Raw genomic sequence first — 21,089 nt, 5'->3', positions numbered from 1 at the left:
AAGAGTAACACAAATTAAGAAAGCACTATTAACGCAAACTAAAACACAGAGAAAAACTGCCAGGCATACTAATTCCATCTTTTACAAACTTTGTAACCCCATCCCTGGGAGAGGCAGGCACTGAGTGCTGCCCAGCTGGGGGGCTCTGGCTGCCCCTCCAACTCCTGGAGTCCTTGTTTGGGGGTCCTGCGTAAGCCAGCGTGACCCTCCCTTACCCTCTTTTTGTTCGTCCCTGTTCTGTTAGCCTGTACCTATTCATTCCTTTTTTGTTTTTGTCCCTGTTCTGTTTGCCTGTCTCTGTTCCTGTTCTTCATTCCCCTGTTTGTTTTCTTCTCGTCCCTGTTCGTTTTCATGTCCCTGTTGGGGGGCGATTTGTGGCGTAAAGACCGCACGGACAACGGGGTTCTTTCAGGATCTGTAACTGCTACCTCTTTATTGATGACATATCTTGAACTCTCTCTTACTGAGGGCATAACTTCATCTCTCAGAGTGAGGGCACAACTTCATTCTATCCCTTATTCAGGAAAGGCTCCCTTCATATAACTTCCGCCTCACAGCAGTAACTTTCCACTAACTAGTCATTGGTCAACAACTTTGCCCGACAACACCAAACACCCAGCAACTTCCATGCTTTAATGGCTGGAGAACAAGCCACCCCAGACAACAAGGTGTCACCTGAATCACCCTTCTTTGTTCCCTCCCAGCTCTTTAAATTCCTGATGGTCTCATCCTTAAGAGTCCTATGTTATTACCAACCATGGGGCTTGACGACCCCCATGGCCACACTCCCACATCTCCTCCTTTTTTATTAACATAAGAAAGCGCGATTAACACAAATTAAGAAGGCAGGAACAACACAAACTAAAAAACAGAGAAAAACTGCCAGGCATACTAAGTCTATCTTTAACAATCTTTGTAAAACTGTCCCTGGGAGAGGCAGGCACTGAGTGCTGCCCAGCCGGGGGGCTCTGGCTGCCCCTCCAACTCCTGGAGTCCTTGTTTGTGGGTCCTGCCTATGTCAGCGAGACCCTCCCATACGCTGTTTTTTGTTTGTCCCTGTTCTGATAGCCTGTCCCTATTCATTCCTTTTTTGTTTTTGGCCCTGTTCTGTTAGGCTGTCCGTGTTCCTGTTCTTCATGTCCCTGCTTAAGGTGTCTCCTGAATCACCCTTCTTTGTTCCCTCTCAAGGCTTTACTTTCCTGATGGTCTCTACTTTAAGAGTCCGATGTTATCACCAACCATGGGACTTGTCGACCCCCATGGCCACACTCCTACAACTCCCCCTTCTTTATTAACATAAAAGAGCTCGATTAACACAAATTAAGAAAGCATGTTTAACACAAATTATGAAGGCGCGATTAACAGAAATTAAGAAAGCAAGAGTAACACAAATTAAGAAAGCACTATTAACACAAACTAAAATACAGAGAAAAACTGCCAGGCATACTAATTCCATCTTTAACAAACTTTGTAACCCCATCCCTGGGAGAGGCAGGCACTGAGTGCTGCCCAGCCGGGGAGCTCTGGCTGCCCCTCCAACTCCTGGAGTCCTTGTTTGTGGGTCCTGCCTATGTCAGCGAGACCCTCCCATACGCTGTTTTTTGTTTGTCCCTGTTCTGATAGCATGTCCCTATTCATTCCTTTTTTGTTTTGTCCCTGTTCTGTTAGGCTGTCCGTGTTCCTGTTCTTCATGTCCCTGCTTAAGGTGTCTCCTGAATCACCCTTCTTTGTTCCCTCTCAAGGCTTTACTTTCCTGATGGTCTCTACTTTAAGAGTCCTATGTTATCACCAACCATGGGACTTGTCGACCCCCATGGCCACACTCCTACAACTCCCCCTTCTTTATTAACATAAAAGAGCTCGATTAACACAAATTAAGAAAGCATGTTTAACACAAATTATGAAGGCGCGATTAACAGAAATTAAGAAAGCAAGAGTAACACAAATTAAGAAAGCACTATTAACACAAACTAAAATACAGAGAAAAACTGCCAGGCATACTAATTCCATCTTTAACAAACTTTGTAACCCCATCCCTGGGAGAGGCAGGCACTGAGTGCTGCCCAGCCGGGGAGCTCTGGCTGCCCCTCCAACTCCTGGAGTCCTTGTTTGTGGGTCTAGCATATGCCAGTGGGACCCTCCCATATGCTGTTTTTTGTTTCTCCCTGCTCTGTTAGCCTGCCCCTGTTCTTCATGTCCCTGTTTAAGGTGTCTCCTGAATCACCCTTCTTTGTTCCCTCTCAACTCTTTACTTTCCTGATGGTCTCTACTTTAATAGTCGGATGTTATCACCAACCATGGGGCTTGTCGACCCCCATGGCCACACTCCCACATCTTCCCCTTCTTTATTAACATAAGAAAGCGCGATTAACACAAATTAAGAAGGCAGGATCAACACAAACTAAAACACAGAGAAAAACTGCCAGGCATACTAATTCCATCTTTAACAAACTTTGTAACCCCGTCCCTGGGAGAGGCAGGCACTGAGTGCTGCCCAGCCGGGGGGCTCTGGCTGCCCCTCCAACTCCTGGAGTCCTTGTTTGGGGGTCCTGCCTATGCCAGCGAGACCCTCCCATATGCTGTTTTTTGTTTGTCCCTGTTCTGATAGCCTGTCCCTATTCATTCCTTTTTTTGTTTTCGTCCCTGTTCTGTTAGACTATCCCTGTTCCTGTTCTTCATGTCCCTGCTTAAGGTGTCTCCTGAATCACCCTTCTTTGTTCCCTTTCAACTCTTTACTTTCCTGAATGTCTCTACTTTAATAGTCGGATGTTATCACCAACCATGGGACTTGTCCAACCCATGGTCATGCTCCCACATCTCCCCCTTCTTTATTAACATAAAAGAGCTTGATTAACACAAATTAAGAAAGCAGGTTTAACACAAATTAAGAAGGCGCGATTAACAGAAATTAAGAAAGGAGGAGTAACACAAATTAAGAAAGCACTATTAACACAAACTAAAATACAGAGAAAAACTGCCAGGCATACTAATTCCATCTTTAACAAACTTTGTAACCCCATCCCTGGGAGAGGCAGGCACTGAGTGCTGCCCAGCCGGGGGGCTCTGGCTGCCCCTCCAACTCCTGGAGTCCTTGTTTTTGGGTCCAGCATATGCCAGTGGGACCCTCCCATATGCTGTTTTGTGTTTCTCCCTGCTCTGTTAGCCTGTCCCTGTTCCTGTTCTTCATGTCCCTGGTTAAGGTGTCTCCTGAATCACCCTTCTTTGTTCTCTCTCAGCTCTTTACTTTCCTGATGGTCTCATCATTAAGAGTCTGATGTTACCACCAACCATGGGGCTTGTCGACCCCCATGGCCACACTCCCACATCTTCCCCTTCTTTATTAACATAAGAAAGCGCAATTAACACAAATTAAGAAGGCAGGATCAACACAAACTAAAACACAGAGAAAAACTGCCAGGCATACTAATTCCATCTTTAACAAACTTTGTAACCCCGTCCCTGGGAGAGGCAGGCACTGAGTGCTGCCCAGCTGGGGGGCTCTGGCTGCCCCTCCAACTCCTGGAGTCCTTGTTTGTGGGTCCTGCCTATGCCAGCGAGACCCTCCCATACGCTGTTTTTTGTTTGTCCCTGTTCTGATAGCCTGTCCCTATTCATAACTTTTTTGTTTTTGTCCCTGTTCTGTTAGACTATCCCTGTTCCTGTTCTTCATGTCCCTGTTTAAGGTGTCTCCTGAATCACCCTTCTTTGTTCCCTCTCAAGGCTTTACTTTCCTGATGGTCTCATCATTAAGAGTCTGATGTTATCACCAACCATGGGACTTGCCGACCCCCATGGCCATGCTCCCACATCTCCCCCTTCTTTATTAACATAAAAGAGCTCGATTAACACAAATTAAGAAGGCAGGATCAACACAAACTAAAACACAGAGAAAAGCTGCCAGGCATACTAATTCCATCTTTAACAAACTTTGCAACCCCATCCCTGGGAGTGGCAGGCACTGAGTGCTGCCCAGCCGGGGGGCTCTGGCTGCCCCTCCAACTCCTGGAGTCCTTGTTTGTGGGTCCTGCCTATGCCAGCGAGACCCTCCCATACGCTGTTTTTTGTTTGTCCCTGTTCTGATAGCCTGTCCCTATTCATTCCTTTTTTGTTTTTGTCCCTGTTCTGTTAGCCTGTCCCTGTTCCTGTTCTTCATGTCCCTGTTTGTTTTTTTCTCGTCCCTGTTCGTTTTCATGTCCCTGTTGGGGGGCGATTTGTGGCGTAAAGACCGCACGGACAACGGGGTTCTTTCAGGATCTGTAACTGCTACCTCTTTATTGATGACATAACTTGAACTCTCTCTTACTGAGGGCATAACTTCATCTCTCAGAGTGAGGGCACAACTTCATTCTATCCCTTATTCAGGAAAGGCTCCCTTCCTATAATTTCCGCCTCACAGCAGTACCTTTCCACTAACTAGTCATTGGTCAACAACTTTGCCCGGCAACAGCAAACACCCAGCAACTTCCATGCTTTAATGGCTGGAGAACAAGCCACCCCAGACAACAAGGTGTCACCTGAATCACCCTTCTTTGTTCCCTCTCAACTCTTTAAATTCCTGATGGTCTCATCCTTAAGAGTCCGATGTTATCACCAACCATGGTGCTTGTGGACCCCCATTGCCACACTCCCACATCTTCCCCTTCTTTATTAACATAAGAAAGCGCGATTAACACATATTAAGAAGGCAGGATCAACACAAACTAAAACACAGAGAAAAACTGCCAGGCATACTAATTCTATCTTTAACAATCTTTGTAAAACCATCCCTGGGAGAGGCAGGCACTGAGTGCTGCCCAGCCGGGGGGCTCTGGCTGCCCCTCCAACTCCTGGAGTCCTTGTTTGTGGGTCCTGCCTATGCCAGCGAGACCCTCCCATACGCTGTTTTTTGTTTGTCCCTGTTCTGATAGCCTGTCCCTATTCATTCCTTTTTTTGTTTTCGTCCCTGTTCTGTTAGACTATCCCTGTTCCTGTTCTTCATGTCCCTGCTTAAGGTGTCTCCTGAATCACCCTTCTTTGTTCCCTTTCAACTCTTTACTTTCCTGAATGTCTCTACTTTAATAGTCGGATGTTATCACCAACCATGGGACTTGTCCAACCCATGGTCATGCTCCCACATCTCCCCCTTCTTTATTAACATAAAAGAGCTTGATTAACACAAATTAAGAAAGCAGGTTTAACACAAATTAAGAAGGCGCGATTAACAGAAATTAAGAAAGGAGGAGTAACACAAATTAAGAAAGCACTATTAACACAAACTAAAATACAGAGAAAAACTGCCAGGCATACTAATTCCATCTTTAACAAACTTTGTAACCCCATCCCTGGGAGAGGCAGGCACTGAGTGCTGCCCAGCCGGGGGGCTCTGGCTGCCCCTCCAACTCCTGGAGTCCTTGTTTTTGGGTCCAGCATATGCCAGTGGGACCCTCCCATATGCTGTTTTGTGTTTCTCCCTGCTCTGTTAGCCTGTCCCTGTTCCTGTTCTTCATGTCCCTGTTTATGGTGTCTCCTGAATCACCCTTCTTTGTTCCCTCTCAACTATTTACTTTCCTGATGGTCTCTACTTTAATAGTCGGATGTTATCACCAACCATGGGGCTTGTCGACCCCCATGGCCACACTCCCACATCTTCCCCTTCTTTATTAACATAAGAAAGCGCGATTAACACAAATTAAGAAGGCAGGATCAACACAAACTAAAACACAGAGAAAAACTGCCAGGCATACTAAGTCTATCTTTAACAATCTTTGTAAAACCATCCCTGGGAGAGGCAGGCACTGAGTGCTGCCCAGCCGGGGGGCTCTGGCTGCCCCTCCAACTCCTGGAGTCCTTGTTTGTGGGTCCAGCATACGCCAGTGGGACCCTCCCATATGCTGTTTTTTGTTTCTCCCTGCTCTGTTAGCCTGTCCCTGTTCCTGTTCTTCATGTCCCTGTTTAAGGTGTCTCCTGAATCACCCTTCTTTGTTCCCTCTCAAGGCTTTACTTTCCTGATGCCCTCATCTTTAAGAGTCAGATGTTATCACCAACCATGGGACTTGTTGACCCCCATGGCCATGCTCCCACAACTCCCCCTTCTTTATTAACATAAAAGAGCTCGATTAACACAAATTAAGAAAGCAGGTTTAACACAAATTATGAAGGCGCGATTAACAGAAATTAAGAAAGCAAGAGTAACACAAATTAAGAAAGCACTATTAACACAAACTAAAATACAGAGAAAAACTGCCAGGCATACTAATTCCATCTTTAACAAACTTTGTAACCCCATCCCTGGGAGAGGCAGGCACTGAGTGCTTCCCAGCTGGGGGCTCTGGCTGCCCCTCCAACTCCTGGAGTCCTTGTTTGTGGGTCCTGCCTATGCCAGCGAGACCCTCCCATACGCTGTTTTTTGTTTGTCGCTGTTCTGATAGCATGTCCCTATTCATTCCTTTTTTGTTTTGTCCCTGTTCTGTTAGCCTCTCCCTGTTCCTGTTCTTCATGTCCCTGCTTAAGGTGTCTCCTGAATCACCCTTCTTTGTTCCCTCTCAAGGCTTTACTTTCCTGATGGTCTCTACTTTAAGAGTCCGATGTTATCACCAACCATGGGGCTTGTCGACCCCCATGGCCACACTCCCACATCTTCCCCTTCTTCATTAACTTAAGAAAGCGCGATTAACACAAATTAAGAAGGCAGGATCAACACAAACTAAAACACAGAGAAAAATTGCCAGGCATACTAATTCCATCTTTTACAAACTTTGTAACCCCATCCCTGGGAGAGGCAGGCACTAAGTGCTGCCCAGAAGGGGGGCTCTGGCTGCCCCTCTAACTCCTGGAGTCTTTCTTTGTGGGTCCTGCCTATGCCAGCGAGACCCTCCCTTACCCTCTTTTTGTTCGTCCCTGTTCTGTTAGCCTGTACCTATTCATTCCTTTTCTGTTTTTGTCCCTGTTCCGTTTGCCTGTCCCTATTCATTCCTTTTTTGTTTTTGTCCTTGTTCTGTTTGCCTGTCTCTGTTCCTGTTCTTCATTCCCCTGTTTGTTTTCTTCTCGTCCCTGTTCGTTTTCATGTCCCTGTTGGGGGGCGATTTGTGACGTAAAGACCGCACGGACAACGGGGTTCTTTCAGGATCTGTAACGGCTACCTCTTTATTGATGACATATCTTGAACTCTCTCTTACTGAAGGCATAACTTCATCTCTCAGAGTGAGGGCACAACTTCATTCTATCCCTTATTCAGGAAAGGCTCCCTTCCTATAACTTCCGCCTCACAGCAGTAACTTTCCACTAACTAGTCATTGGTCAACAACTTTGCCCGGCAACACCAAACACCCAGCAACTTCCATGCTTTAATGGCTGGAGAACAAGCCACCCCAGACAACAAGGTGTCACCTGAATCACCCTTCTTTGTTCCCTCCCAGCTCTTTAAATTCCTGATGGTCTCATCCTTAAGAGTCCTATGTTATTACCAACCATGGGGCTTGACGACCCCCATGGCCACACTCCCACATCTCCTCCTTTTTTATTAACATAAGAAAGCGCGATTAACACAAATTAAGAAGGCAGGATCAACACAAACTAAAACACAGAGAAAAACTGCCAGGCATACTAAGTCTATCTTTAACAATCTTTGTAAAACTGTCCCTGGGAGAGGCAGGCACTGAGTGCTGCCCAGCCGGGGGGCTCTGGCTGCCCCTCCAACTCCTGGAGTCCTTGTTTGTGGGTCCTGCCTATGTCAGCGAGACCCACCCATACGCTGTTTTTTGTTTGTCGCTGTTCTGATAGCATGTCCCTATTCATTCCTTTTTTGTTTTGTCCCTGTTCTGTTAGGCTGTCCGTGTTCCTGTTCTTCATGTCCCTGCTTAAGGTGTCTCCTGAATCACCCTTCTTTGTTCCCTCTCAAGGCTTTACTTTCCTGATGGTCTCTACTTTAAGAGTCTGATGTTATCACCAACCATGGGACTTGTCGACCCCCATGGCCACACTCCTACAACTCCCCCTTCTTTATTAACATAAAAGAGCTCGATTAACACAAATTAAGAAAGCATGTTTAACACAAATTATGAAGGCGCGATTAACAGAAATTAAGAAAGCAAGAGTAACACAAATTAAGAAAGCACTATTAACACAAACTAAAATACAGAGAAAAACTGCCAGGCATACTAATTCCATCTTCATTCTTTATTAACATAAGATTCTAATTCATTCTTTATTAACATAAGAAAGCGCGATTAACACAAATTAAGAAGGCAGGATCAACACAAACTAAAACACAGAGAAAAACTGCCAGGCATACTAAGTCTATCTTTAACAATCTTTGTAAAACCATCCCTGGGAGAGGCAGGCACTGAGTGCTGCCCAGCCGGGGGGCTCTGGCTGCCCCTCCAACTCCTGGAGTCCTTGTTTGTGGGTCCAGCATACGCCAGTGGGACCCTCCCATATGCTGTTTTTTGTTTCTCCCTGCTCTGTTAGGCTGTCCCTGTTCCTGTTCTTCATGTCCCTGTTTAAGGTGTCTCCTGAATCACCCTTCTTTGTTCCCTCTCAAGGCTTTACTTTCCTGATGGTCTCTACTTTAAGAGTCAGATGTTATCACCAACCATGGGACTTGTCGACCCCCATGGCCATGCTCCCACAACTCCCCCTTCTTTATTAACATAAAAGAGCTCGATTAACACAAATTAAGAAAGCAGGTTTAACACAAATTATGAAGGCGCGATTAACAGAAATTAAGAAAGCAAGAGTAACACAAATTAAGAAAGCACTATTAACACAAACTAAAATACAGAGAAAAACTGCCAGGCATACTAATTCCATCTTTAACAAACTTTGTAACCCCATCCCTGGGAGAGGCAGGCACTGAGTGCTTCCCAGCTGGGGGGCTCTGGCTGCCCCTCCAACTCCTGGATTCCTTCTTTGTGGGTCCTGCCTATGCCAGCGAGACCCTCCCATACGCTGTTTTTTGTTTGTCCCTGTTCTGATAGCATGTCCCTATTCATTCCTTTTTTTTTTGTCCCTGTTCTGTTAGCCTCTCCCTGTTCCTGTTCTTCATGTCCCTGCTTAAGGTGTCTCCTGAATCACCCTTCTTTGTTCCCTCTCAAGGCTTTACTTTCCTGATGGTCTCATCTTTAAGAGTCGGATGTGATCACCAACCATGGGGCTTGTCGACCCCCATGGCCACACTCCCACATCTCCTCCTTCTTTATTAACATAAGAAAGCACAATTAACACAAATTAAGAAGGCAGGATCAACACAAACTAAAACACAGAGAAAAACTGCCAGGCATACTAAGACTATCTTTAACAAACTTTGCAACCCCATCCCTGGGAGTGGCAGGCACTGAGTGCTGCCCAGCCGGGGGGCTCTAGCTGCCTCTCCAACTCCTGGAGTCCTCGTTTGTGGGTCCTGCCTATGCCAGCGAGACCCTCCCATATGCTGTTTTTTGTTTGTCCCTGTTCTGATAGCCTGTCCCTATTCATTCCTTTTTTGTATTTGTCCCTGTTCTGTTAGACTATCCCTGTTCCTGTTCTTCATGTCCCTGTTTATGGTGTCTCCTGAATCACCCTTCTTTGTTCCCTCTCAAGGCTTTACTTTCCTCATGGCCTCATCTTTAAGAGTCGGATGTGATCACCAACCATGGGGCTTGTCGACCCCCATGGCCACACTCCCACATCTCCTCCTTCTTTATTAACATAAGAAAGCGCAATTAACACAAATTAAGAAGGCAGGATCAACACAAACTAAAACACAGAGAAAAACTGCCAGGCATACTAAGACTATCTTTAAGAAACTTTGCAACCCCATCCCAGGGAGAGGCAGGCACTGAGTGCTGCCCAGCCGGGGGGCTCTGGCTGCCCCTCCAACTCCTGGAGTCCTTGTTTGGGGGTCCTGCGTAAGCCAGCGTGACCCTCCCATAAGCTCTTTTTGTTCGTCCCTGTTCTGTTAGCCTGTACCTATTCATTCCTTTTTTTTTCTTTTTCCTGTTCCGTTTGCCTGTCCCTATTCATTCCTTTTTTGTTTTTGTCCCTGTTCTGTTAGCCTGTCCCTGTTCCTGTTCTTCATGTCCCTGTTTGTTTTCTTCTCGTCCCTGTTCGTTTTCTTGTCCCTGTTGGGGGGCGATTTGTGGCGTAAAGACCGCACGGACAACGGGGTTCTTTCAGGATCTGTAACTGCTACCTCTTTATTGATGACATAACTTGAACTCTCTCTTACTGAGGGCATAACTTCATCTCTCAGAGTGAGGGCACAACTTCATTCTATCCCTTATTCAGGAAAGGCTCCCTTCCTATAACTTCCGCCTCACAGCAGTACCTTTCCACTAACTAGTCATTGGTCAACAACTTTGCCCGGCAACAGCAAACACCCAGCCACTTCCATGCATTAATGGCTGGAGAACTAGCCACCCCAGACAAGAAGGTGTCACCTGAATCACCCTTCTTTGTTCCCTCTCAACTCTTTAAATTCCTGATGGTCTCATCCTTAAGAGTCCAATGTTATCACCAACCATGGGACTTGTCGACCCCCATGGCCAGGCTCCCACATCTCCCCCTTCTTTATTAACCTAAAAGAGCTCGATTAACACAAATTAAGAAAGCAGGTTTAACACAAATTAAGAAGGCGCGATTAACAGAAATTAAGAAAGCGCGATTAACACAAATTAAGAAGGCATGATCAACACAAACTAAAACACAGAGAAAAACTGCCAGGCATACTAATTCCATCTTTTACAAACTTTGTAACCCCATCCCTGGGAGAGGCAGGCACTGAGTGCTTCCCAGCTGGGGGGCTCTGGCTGCCCCTCCAACTCCTGGAGTCCTTGTTTGTGGGTCCTGCCTATGCCAGCGAGACCCTCCCATATGCTGTTTTTTGTTTGTCCCTGTTCTGATAGCCTGTCCCTATTCATTCCCTTTTTGTTTTTGTCCCTGTTCTGTTAGACTATCCCTGTTCCTGTTCCTCATGTCCCTGCTTAAGGTGTCTCCTGAATCACCCTTCTTTGTTCCCTCTCAAGGCTTTACTTTCCTGATGGTCTCTACTTTAACAGTCGGATGTTATCACCAACCATGGGGCTTGTCGACCCCCATGGCCACACTCCCACATCTTCCCCTTCTTTATTAACATAAGAAAGCGCGATTAACACAAATTAAGAAGGCAGGATCAACACAAACTAAAACACAGAGAAAAACTGCCAGGCATACTAAGTCTATCTTTAACAATCTTTGTAAAACCATCCCTGGGAGAGGCAGGCACTGAGTGCTGCCCAGCCGGGGGGCTCTGGCTGCCCCTCCAACTCCTGGAGTCCTTGTTTGTGGGTCCAGCATACGCCAGTGGGACCCTCCCATATGCTGTTTTTTGTTTCTCCCTGCTCTGTTAGCCTGTCCCTGTTCCTGTTCTTCATGTCCCTGTTTAAGGTGTCTCCTGAATCACCCTTCTTTGTTCCCTCTCAAGGCTTTACTTTCCTGATGGTCTCTACTTTAAGAGTCAGATGTTATCACCAACCATGGGACTTGTCGACCCCCATGGCCATGCTCCCACAACTCCCCCTTCTTTATTAACATAAAAGAGCTCGATTAACACAAATTAAGAAAGCAGGTTTAACACAAATTATGAAGGCGCGATTAACAGAAATTAAGAAAGCAAGAGTAACACAAATTAAGAAAGCACTATTAACACACACTAAAATACAGAGAAAAACTGCCAGGCATACTAATTCCATCTTTAACAAACTTTGTAACCCCATCCCTGGGAGAGGCAGGCACTGAGTGCTTCCCAGCTGGGGGGCTCTGGCTGCCCCTCCAACTCCTGGATTCCTTCTTTGTGGGTCCTGCCTATGCCAGCGAGACCCTCCCATACGCTGTTTTTTGTTTGTCCCTGTTCTGATAGCATGTCCCTATTCATTCCTTTTTTTTTTGTCCCTGTTCTGTTAGCCTGTCCCTGTTCCTGTTCTTCATGTCCCTGCTTAAGGTATCTCCTGAATCACCCTTCTTTGTTCCCTCTCAAGGCTTTACTTTCCTGATGGTCTCATCTTTAAGAGTCGGATGTGATCACCAACCATGGGGCTTGTCGACCCCCATGGCCACACTCCCACATCTCCTCCTTCTTTATTAACATAAGAAAGCACAATTAACACAAATTAAGAAGGCAGGATCAACACAAACTAAAACACAGAGAAAAACTGCCAGGCATACTAAGACTATCTTTAATAAACTTTGCAACCCCATCCCTGGGAGTGGCAGGCACTGAGTGCTGCCCAGCCGGGGGGCTCTAGCTGCCTCTCCAACTCCTGGAGTCCTTGTTTGTGGGTCCTGCCTATGCCAGCGAGACCCTCCCATATGCTGTTTTTTGTTTGTCCCTGTTCTGATAGCCTGTCCCTATTCATTCCTTTTTTGTATTTCTCCCTGTTCTGTTAGACTATCCCTGTTCCTGTTCTTCATGTCCCTGTTTATGGTGTCTCCTGAATCACCCTTCTTTGTTCCCTCTCAATGCTTTACTTTCCTCATGGCCTCATCTTTAAGAGTCGGATGTGATCACCAACCATGGGGCTTGTCGACCCCCATGGCCACACTCCCACATCTCCTCCTTCTTTATTAACATAAGAAAGCGCGATTAACACAAATGAAGAAGGCAGGATCAACACAAACTAAAACACAGAGAAAAACTGCCAGGCATACTAAGACTATCTTTAACAAACTTTGTAAAACCATCCCTGGGAGAGGCAGGCACTGAGTGCTGCCCAGCCGGGGGGCTCTGGCTGCCCCTCCAACTCCTGAAGTCCTTGTTTGTGGGTCCTGCGTAAGCCAGCGTGACCCTCCCATAAGCTCTTTTTGTTCGTCCCTGTTCTGTTAGCCTGTACCTATTCATTCCTTTTTTTTTTTTTTTTCCCTGTTCCCTTTGCCTGTCCCTATTCATTCCTTTTTTGTTTTTGTCCCTGTTCTGTTAGCCTGTCCCTGTTCATGTTCTTCATGTCCCTGTTTGTTTTCTTCTCGTCCCTGTTCGTTTTCATGTCCCTGTTGGGGGGCGATTTGTGGCGTAAAGACCGCACGGACAACGGGGTTCTTTCAGGATCTGTAACTGCTACCTCTTTATTGATGACATAACTTGAACTCTCTCTTACTGAGGGCATAACTTCATCTCTCAGAGTGAGGGCACAACTTCATTCTATCCCTTATTCAGGAAAGGCTCCCTTCCTATAATTTCCGCCTCACAGCAGTACCTTTCCACTAACTAGTCATTGGTCAACAACTTTGCCCGGCAACAGCAAACACCCAGCCACTTCCATGCATTAATGGCTGGAGAACTAGCCACCCCAGACAAGAAGGTGTCACCTGAATCACCCTTCTTTGTTCCCTCTCAGCTCTTTAAATTCCTGATGGTCTCATCCTTAAGAGTCGGATGTTATCACCAACCATGGGGCTTGCCGACCCCCATGGCCACACTCCCACATCTTCCCCTTCTTCATTAACTTAAGAAAGCGCGATTAACACAAATTAAGAAGGCATGATCAACACAAACTAAAACACAGAGAAAAACTGCCAGGCATACTAATTCCATCTTTTACAAACTTTGTAACCCCATCCCTGGGAGAGGCAGGCACTGAGTGCTGCCCAGCAGGGGGACTCTGGCTGCCCCTCCAACTCCTGGAGTCCTTGTTTGGGGGTCCTGCCTATGCCAGCGAGACCCTCCCATACGCTGTTTTTTGTTTGTCCCTGTTCTGATAGCCTGTCCCTATTCATTACTTTTTTGTTTTTGTCCCTGTTCTGTTAGACTATCCCTGTTCCTGTTCTTCATGTCCCTGTTTAAGGTGTCTCCTGAATCACCCTTCTTTGTTCCCTCTCAAGGCTTTACTTTCCTGATGGTCTCATCATTAAGAGTCTGATGTTATCACCAACCATGGGGCTTGTCCACCCCCATGGCCACACTCCCACATCTCCCCCTTCTTTATTAACTTAAGAAAGCGCGATTAACACATATTAAGAAGGCAGGATCAACACAAACTAAAACACAGAGAAAAACTGCCAGGCATACTAAGTCTATCTTTAACAATCTTTGTAAAACCGTCCCTGGGAGAGGCAGGCACTGAGTGCTGCCCAGCCGGGGGGCTCTGGCTGCCCCTCCAACTCCTGGAGTCCTTCTTTGTGGGTCCAGCATATGCCAGTGGGACCCTCCCATATGCTGTTTTTTGTTTCTCCCTGCTCTGTTAGCCTGTCCCTGTTCCTGTTCTTCATGTCCCTGTTTAAGGTGTCTCCTGAATCACCCTTCTTTGTTCCCTCTCAACTCTTTACTTTCCTGATGGCCTCATCTTTAAGAGTCGGATGTTATCACCAACCATGGGACTTGTCGACCCCCATGGCCACACTCCTACAAGTCCCCCTTCTTTATTAACATAAAAGAGCTCGATTAACACAAATTAAGAAAGCAGGTTTAACACAAATTATGAAGGCGCGATTAACAGAAATTAAGAAAGCGCGATTAACACAAATTAAGAAGGCAGGATCAACACAAACTAAAAAACAGAGAAAAACTGCCAGGCATACTAATTCCATCTTTAACAAACTTTGTAACCCCATCCCTGGGAGAGGCAGGCACTGAGTGCTGCCCAGCTGGGGGGCTCTGGCTGCCCCTCCAACTCCTGGAGTCCTTGTTTGTGGGTCCTGCCTAATGCCAGCGAGACCCTCCCATACGCTGTTTTTTGTTTGTCCCTGTTCTGATAGCATGTCCCTATTCATTCCTTTTTTTTTTGTCCCTGTTCTGTTAGCCTGTCCCTGTTCCTGTTCTTCATGTCCCTGCTTAAGGTGTCTCCTGAATCACCCTTCTTTGTTCCCTCTCAAGGCTTTACTTTCCTGATGGATTCATCTTTAAGAGTCGGATGTGATCACCAACCATGGGGCTTGTTGACCCCCATGGCCACACTCCCACATCTCCTCCTTCTTTATTAACATAAGAAAGCACAATTAACACAAATTAAGAAGGCAGGATCAACACAAACTAAAACACAGAGAAAAACTGCCAGGCATACTAAGACTATCTTTAACAAACTTTGCAACCCCATCCCTGGGAGTGGCAGGCACTGAGTGCTGCCCAGCCGGGGGGCTCTAGCTGCCTCTCCAACTCCTGGAGTCCTTGTTTGTGGGTCCTGCCTATGCCAGCGAGACCCTCCCATATGCTGTTTTTTGTTTGTCCCTGTTCTGATAGCATGTCCCTGTTCCTGTTCTTCATGTCCCTGTTTAAGGTGTCTCCTGAATCACCCTTCTTTGTTCCCTCTCAAGACTTTACTTTCCTGATGGTCTCATCTTTAAGAGTCGGATGTTATCACCAACCATGGGACTTGTCGACCCCCATGGCCGTGCTCCCACAACTCCCCCTTCTTTATTAACATAAAAGAGTTCGATTAACACAAATTAAGAAAGCAGGTTTAACACAAATTAAGAAGGCGCGATTAACAGAAATTAAGAAAGCAAGAGTAACACAAATTAAGAAGGCAGGATCAACACAAACTAAAATACAGAGAAAAACTGCCAGGCATACTAAGACTATCTTTAACAAACTTTGCAACCCCATCCCTGGGAGAGGCAGGCACTGAGTGCTGCCCAGCCGGGGGGCTCTGGCTGCCCCTCCACCTCCTGGAGTCCTTGTTTGTGGGTCCTGCGTAAGCCATCGTGATCCTCCCATAAGCTCTTTTTGTTCGTCCCTGTTCTGTTAGCCTGTACCTATTCATTCCTTTTTTTTTCTTTTTCCTGTTCCATTTGCCTTTCCATATTCATTCCTTTTTTGTTTTTGTCCCTGTTCTGTTAGCCTGTCCCTGTTCCTGTTCTTCATGTCCCTGTTTGTTTTCTTCTCGTCCCTGTTCGTTTTCTTGTCCCTGTTGGGGGGCGATTTGTGGCGTAAAGACCGCACGGACAACGGGGTTCTTTCAGGATCTGTAACTGCTACCTCTTTACTGATGACATAACTTGAACTCTCTCTTACTGAGGGCATAACTTCATCTCTCAGAGTGAGGGCACAACTTCATTCTATCCCTTATTCAGGAAAGGCTCCCTTCCTGTAACTTCCGCCTCACAGCAGTACCTTTCCACTAACTAGTCATTGGTCAACAACTTTGCCCGGCAACAGCAAACACCCAGCCACTTCCATGCATTAATGGCTGGAGAACTAGCCACCCCAGACAAGAAGGTGTCACCTGAATCACCCTTCTTTGTTCCCTCTCAACTCTTTAAATTCCTGATGGTCTCATCCTTAAGAGTCCGATGTTATCACCAACCATGGGGCTTGTCGACCCCCATGGCCACACTCCCACATCTTCCCCTTCTTTATTAACATAAGAAAGCGCAATTAACACAAATTAAGAAGGCAGGATCAACACAAACTAAAACACAGAGAAAAACTGCCAGGCATACTAAGTCTATCTTTAACAATCTTTGTAAAACCATCCCTGGGAGAGGCAGGCACTGAGTGCTGCCCAGCCGGGGGGCTCTGGCTGCCCCTCCAACTCCTGGAGTCCTTGTTTGTGGGTCCAGCATATGCCAGCGGGACCCTCCCATATGCTGTTTTTTGTTTCTCCCTGCTCTGTTAGCCTGCCCCTGTTCCTGTTCTTAATGTCCCTGTTTAAGGTGTCTCCTGAATCACCCTTCTTTGTTCCCTCTCAAGGCTTTACTTTCCTGATGGCCTCATCTTTAAGAGTCCGATGTTATCACCAACCATGGGACTTGTCGACCCCCATGGCCAGGCTCCCACATCTCCCCCTTCTTTATTAACCTAAAAGAGCTCGATTAACACAAATTAAGAAAGCAGGTTTATCACTAATTAAGAAGGCGCGATTAACAGAAATTAAGAAAGCAAGAGTAACACAAATTAAGAAAGCACTATTAACACAAACTAAAATACAGAGAAAAACTGCCAGGCATACTAATTCCATCTTTAACAAACTTTGTAACCCCATCCCTGGGAGAGGCAGGCACTGAGTGCTGCCCAGCTGGGGGGCTCTGGCTGCCCCTCCAACTCCTGGAGTCCTTGTTTGTGGGTCCTGCCTATGCCAGTGGGACCCTCCCATATGCTGTTTTTTGTTTCTCCCTGCTCCGTTAGCCTGTCCCTGTTCCTGTTCTTCATGTCCCTGTTTAAGGTGTCTCCTGAATCACCCTTCTTTGTTCCCTGTCAAGGCTTTACTTTCCTCATGGCCTCATCTTTAAGAGTCGGATGTGATCACCAACCATGGGGCTTGTCGACCCCCATGGCCACACTCCCACATCTCCTCCTTCTTTATTAACATAAGAAAGCGCGATTAACACAAATTAAGAAGGCAGGATCAACACAAACTAAAACACAGAGAAAAACTGCCAGGCATACTAAGTCTGTCTTTAACAATCTTTGTAAACCCATCCCTGGGAGAGGCAGGCACTGAGTGCTGCCCAGCCGGGGGGCTCTGGCTGCCCCTCCAACTCCTGGAGTCCTTGTTTGGGGGTCCTGCGTAAGCCAGCGTGACCCTCCCATAAGCTCTTTTTGTTTGTCCCTGTTCTGTTAGCCTGTCCCTATTCATTCCTTCTTTGTTTTTGTCCCTGTTCTGTTAGCCTGTCCCTGTTCCTGTTCTTCATGTCCCTGTTTAAGGTGTCTCCTGAATCACCCTTCTTTGTTCCCTCTCAACTCTTTACTTTCCTGATGGCCTCATCTTTAAGAGTCGGATGTTATCACCAACCATGGGACTTGTGGACCCCCATGGCCATGCTCCCACATCTCCCCCTTCTTTATTAACATAAAAGAGCTCGATTAACACAAATTAAGAAAGCAGGTTTAACACAAATTATGAAGGCGCGATTAACAGAAATTAAGGAAGCAAGAGTAACACAAATTAAGAAAGCACTATTAACACAAACTAAAATACAGAGAAAAACTGCCAGGCATACTAATTCCATCTTTAACAAACTTTGTAACCCCATCCCTGGGAGAGGCAGGCACTGAGTGCTGCCCAGCTGGGCGGCTCTGGCTGCCCCTCCAACTCCTGGAGTCCTTGTTTGTGGGTCCTGCCTATGCCAGCGAGACCCTCCCATACGCTGTTTTTTGTTTGTCCCTGTTCTGATAGCATGTCCCTATTCATTCCTTTTTTGTATTTGTCCCTGTTCTGTTAGACTATCCCTGTTCCTGTTCTTCATGTCCCTGTTTAAGGTGTCTCCTGAATCACCCTTCTTTGTTCCCTCTCAAGGCTTTCCTTTCCTGATGGTCTCATCCTTAAGAGTCGGATGTGATCACCAACCATGGGGCTTGTCGACCCCCATGGCCACACTCCCACATCTTCCCCTTCTTTATTAACATAAAAAAGCGCGATTAACACAAATTAAGAAGGCAGGATCAACACAAACTAAAAAACAGAGAAAAACTGCCAGGCATACTAATTCCATCTTTAACAAACTTTGTAACCCCATCCCTGGGAGAGGCAGGCACTGAGTGCTGCCCAGCTGGGGGGCTCTGGCTGCCCCTCCAACTCCTGGAGTCCTTGTTTGTGGGTCCTGCCTATGCCGGCGAGACCCTCCCATACGCTGTTTTTTGTTTGTCCCTGTTCCGATAGCCTGTCCCTATTCATTCCTTTTTTGTTTTCCTCCCTGTTCTGTTAGACTATCCCTGTTCCTGTTCTTCATGTCCCTGGTTAAGGTGTCTCCTGAATCACCCTTCTTTGTTCCCTCTCAAGGCTTTCCTTTCCTGATGGTCTCATCCTTAAGAGTCGGATGTGATCACCAACCATGGGGCTTGTCGACCCCCATGGCCACACTCCCACATCTTCCCCTTCTTCATTAACATAAGAAAGCGCGATTAACACAAATTAAGAAGGCAGGATCAACACAAACTAAAAAACAGAGAAAAACTGCCAGGCATACTAATTCCATCTTTAACAAACTTTGTAACCCCATCCCTGGGAGAGGCAGGCACTGAGTGCTGCCCAGCTGGGGGGCTCTGGCTGCCCCTCCAACTCCTGGAGTCCTTGTTTGTGGGTCCTGCCTATGCCAGCGAGACCCTCCCATACGCTGTTTTTTGTTTGTCCCTGTTCTGATAGCCTGTCCCTATTCATTCCTTTTTTGTTTTCCTCCCTGTTCTGTTAGACTATCCCTGTTCCAGTTCTTCATGTCCCTGGTTAAGGTGTCTCCTGAATCACCCTTCTTTGTTCCCTCTCAAGGCTTTACTTTCCTGATGGCCTCATCTTTAAGAGTCGGATGTTATCACCAACCATGGGACTTGTGGACCCCCATGGCCAGGCTCCCACATCTCCCCCTTCTTTATTAACATAGAAGAGCTCGATTAACACAAATTAAGAAAGCAGGTTTAACACAAATTAAGAAGGCGCGATTAACAGAAATTAAGAAAGCAAGAGAAACACAAATTAAGAAAGCACTCTTAACACAAATTAAAATACAGAGGAAAAAGTGCCAGGCATACTAATTCCATCTTTAACAAACTTTGTAACCCCATCCCTGGGAGAGGCAGGCACTGAGTGCTGCCCAGCTGGGGGGCTCTGGCTGCCCCTCCAACTCCTGGAGTCCTTGTTTGTGGGTCCTGCCTATGCCAGTGGGACCCTCCCATATGCTGTTTTTTGTTTCTCCCTGCTCCCTTAGCCTGTCCCTGTTCCTGTTCTTCATGTCCCTGTTTAAGGTGTCTCCTGAATCACCCTTCTTTGTTCCCTCTCAAGGCTTTCCTTTCCTGATGGCCTCATCTTTAAGAGTCGGATGTGATCACCAACCATGGGGCTTGTCGACCCTCATGGCCACACTCCCACATCTCCTCCTTCTTTATTAACATAAGAAAGCGCAATTAACACAAATTAAGAAGGCAGGATCAACACAAACTAAAACACAGAGAAAAACTGCCAGGCATACTAAGACTATCTTTAACAAACTTTGCAACCCCATCCCTGGGAGAGGCAGGCACTGAGTGCTGCCCAGCCGGGGGGCTCTGGCTGCCCCTCCACCTCCTGGAGTCCTTGTTTGTGGGTCCTGCGTAAGCCAGCGTGACCCTCCCATAAGCTCTTTTTGTTCGTCCCTGTTCTGTTAGCCTGTACCTATTCATTCCTTTTTTTTTCTTTTTCCTGTTCCGTTTGCCTGTCCCTATTCATTCCTTTTTTGTTTTTGTCCCTGTTCTGTTAGCCTGTCCCTGTTCCTGTTCTTCATGTCCCTGTTTGTTTTCTTCTCGTCCCTGTTCATTTTCTTGTCCCTGTTGGGGGGCGATTTGTGGCGTAAAGACCGCACGGACAACGGGGTTCTTTCAGGATCTGTAACTGCTACCTCTTTATTGATGACATAACTTGAACTCTCTCTTACTGAGGGCATAACTTCATCTCTCAGAGTGAGGGCACAACTTCATTCTAGCCCTTATTCAGGAAAGGCTCCCTTCCTATAACTTCCGCCTCACAGCAGTACCTTTCCACTAACTAGTCATTGGTCAACAATTTGCCCGGCAACAGCAAACACCCAGCCACTTCCATGCATTAATGGCTGGAGAACTAGCCACCCCAGACAAGAAGGTGTCACCTGAATCACCCTTCTTTGTTCCCTCTCAACTCTTTAAATTCCTGATGGTCTCACCCTTAAGAGTCCTATGTTATCACCAACCATGGGGCTTGTCGACCCCCACGGCCACACTCCCACATCTCCTTCTTCTTTATTAACATAAGAAAGCGCGATTAACACAAATTAAGAAGGCAGGATCAACACAAACTAAAACACAGAGAAAAACTGCCAGGCATACTAAGTCTATCTTTAACAACCTTTGTAAAACCATCCCTGGGAGAGGCAGGCACTGAGTGCTGCCCAGCCGGGGGGCTCTGGCTGCCCCTCCAACTCCTGGAGTCCTTGTTTGTGGGTCCTGCCTATGCCAGTGGGACCCTCCCATATGCTGTTTTTTGTTTCTCCCTGCTCTGTTAGCCTGTCCCTGTTCCTGTTCTTCATGTCCCTTTTTAACGTGTCTCCTGAATCACCCTTCTTTGTTCCCTCTCAAGGCTTTACTTTCCTCATGGCCTCATCTTTAAGAGTCGGATGTTATCACCAACCATGGGACTTGTCGACCCCCATGGCCAGGCTCCCACATCTCCCCCTTCTTTATTAACCTAAAAGAGCTCGATTAACACAAATTAAGAAAGCAGGTTTAA

The sequence above is a fragment of the Anser brachyrhynchus genome (genome assembly GCF_964034855.1).
Source record: "Anser brachyrhynchus genome assembly, chromosome: W".
NCBI lineage: Eukaryota > Metazoa > Chordata > Aves > Anseriformes > Anatidae > Anser > Anser brachyrhynchus.
Note: the sequence above shows the minus strand (reverse complement) of the source record.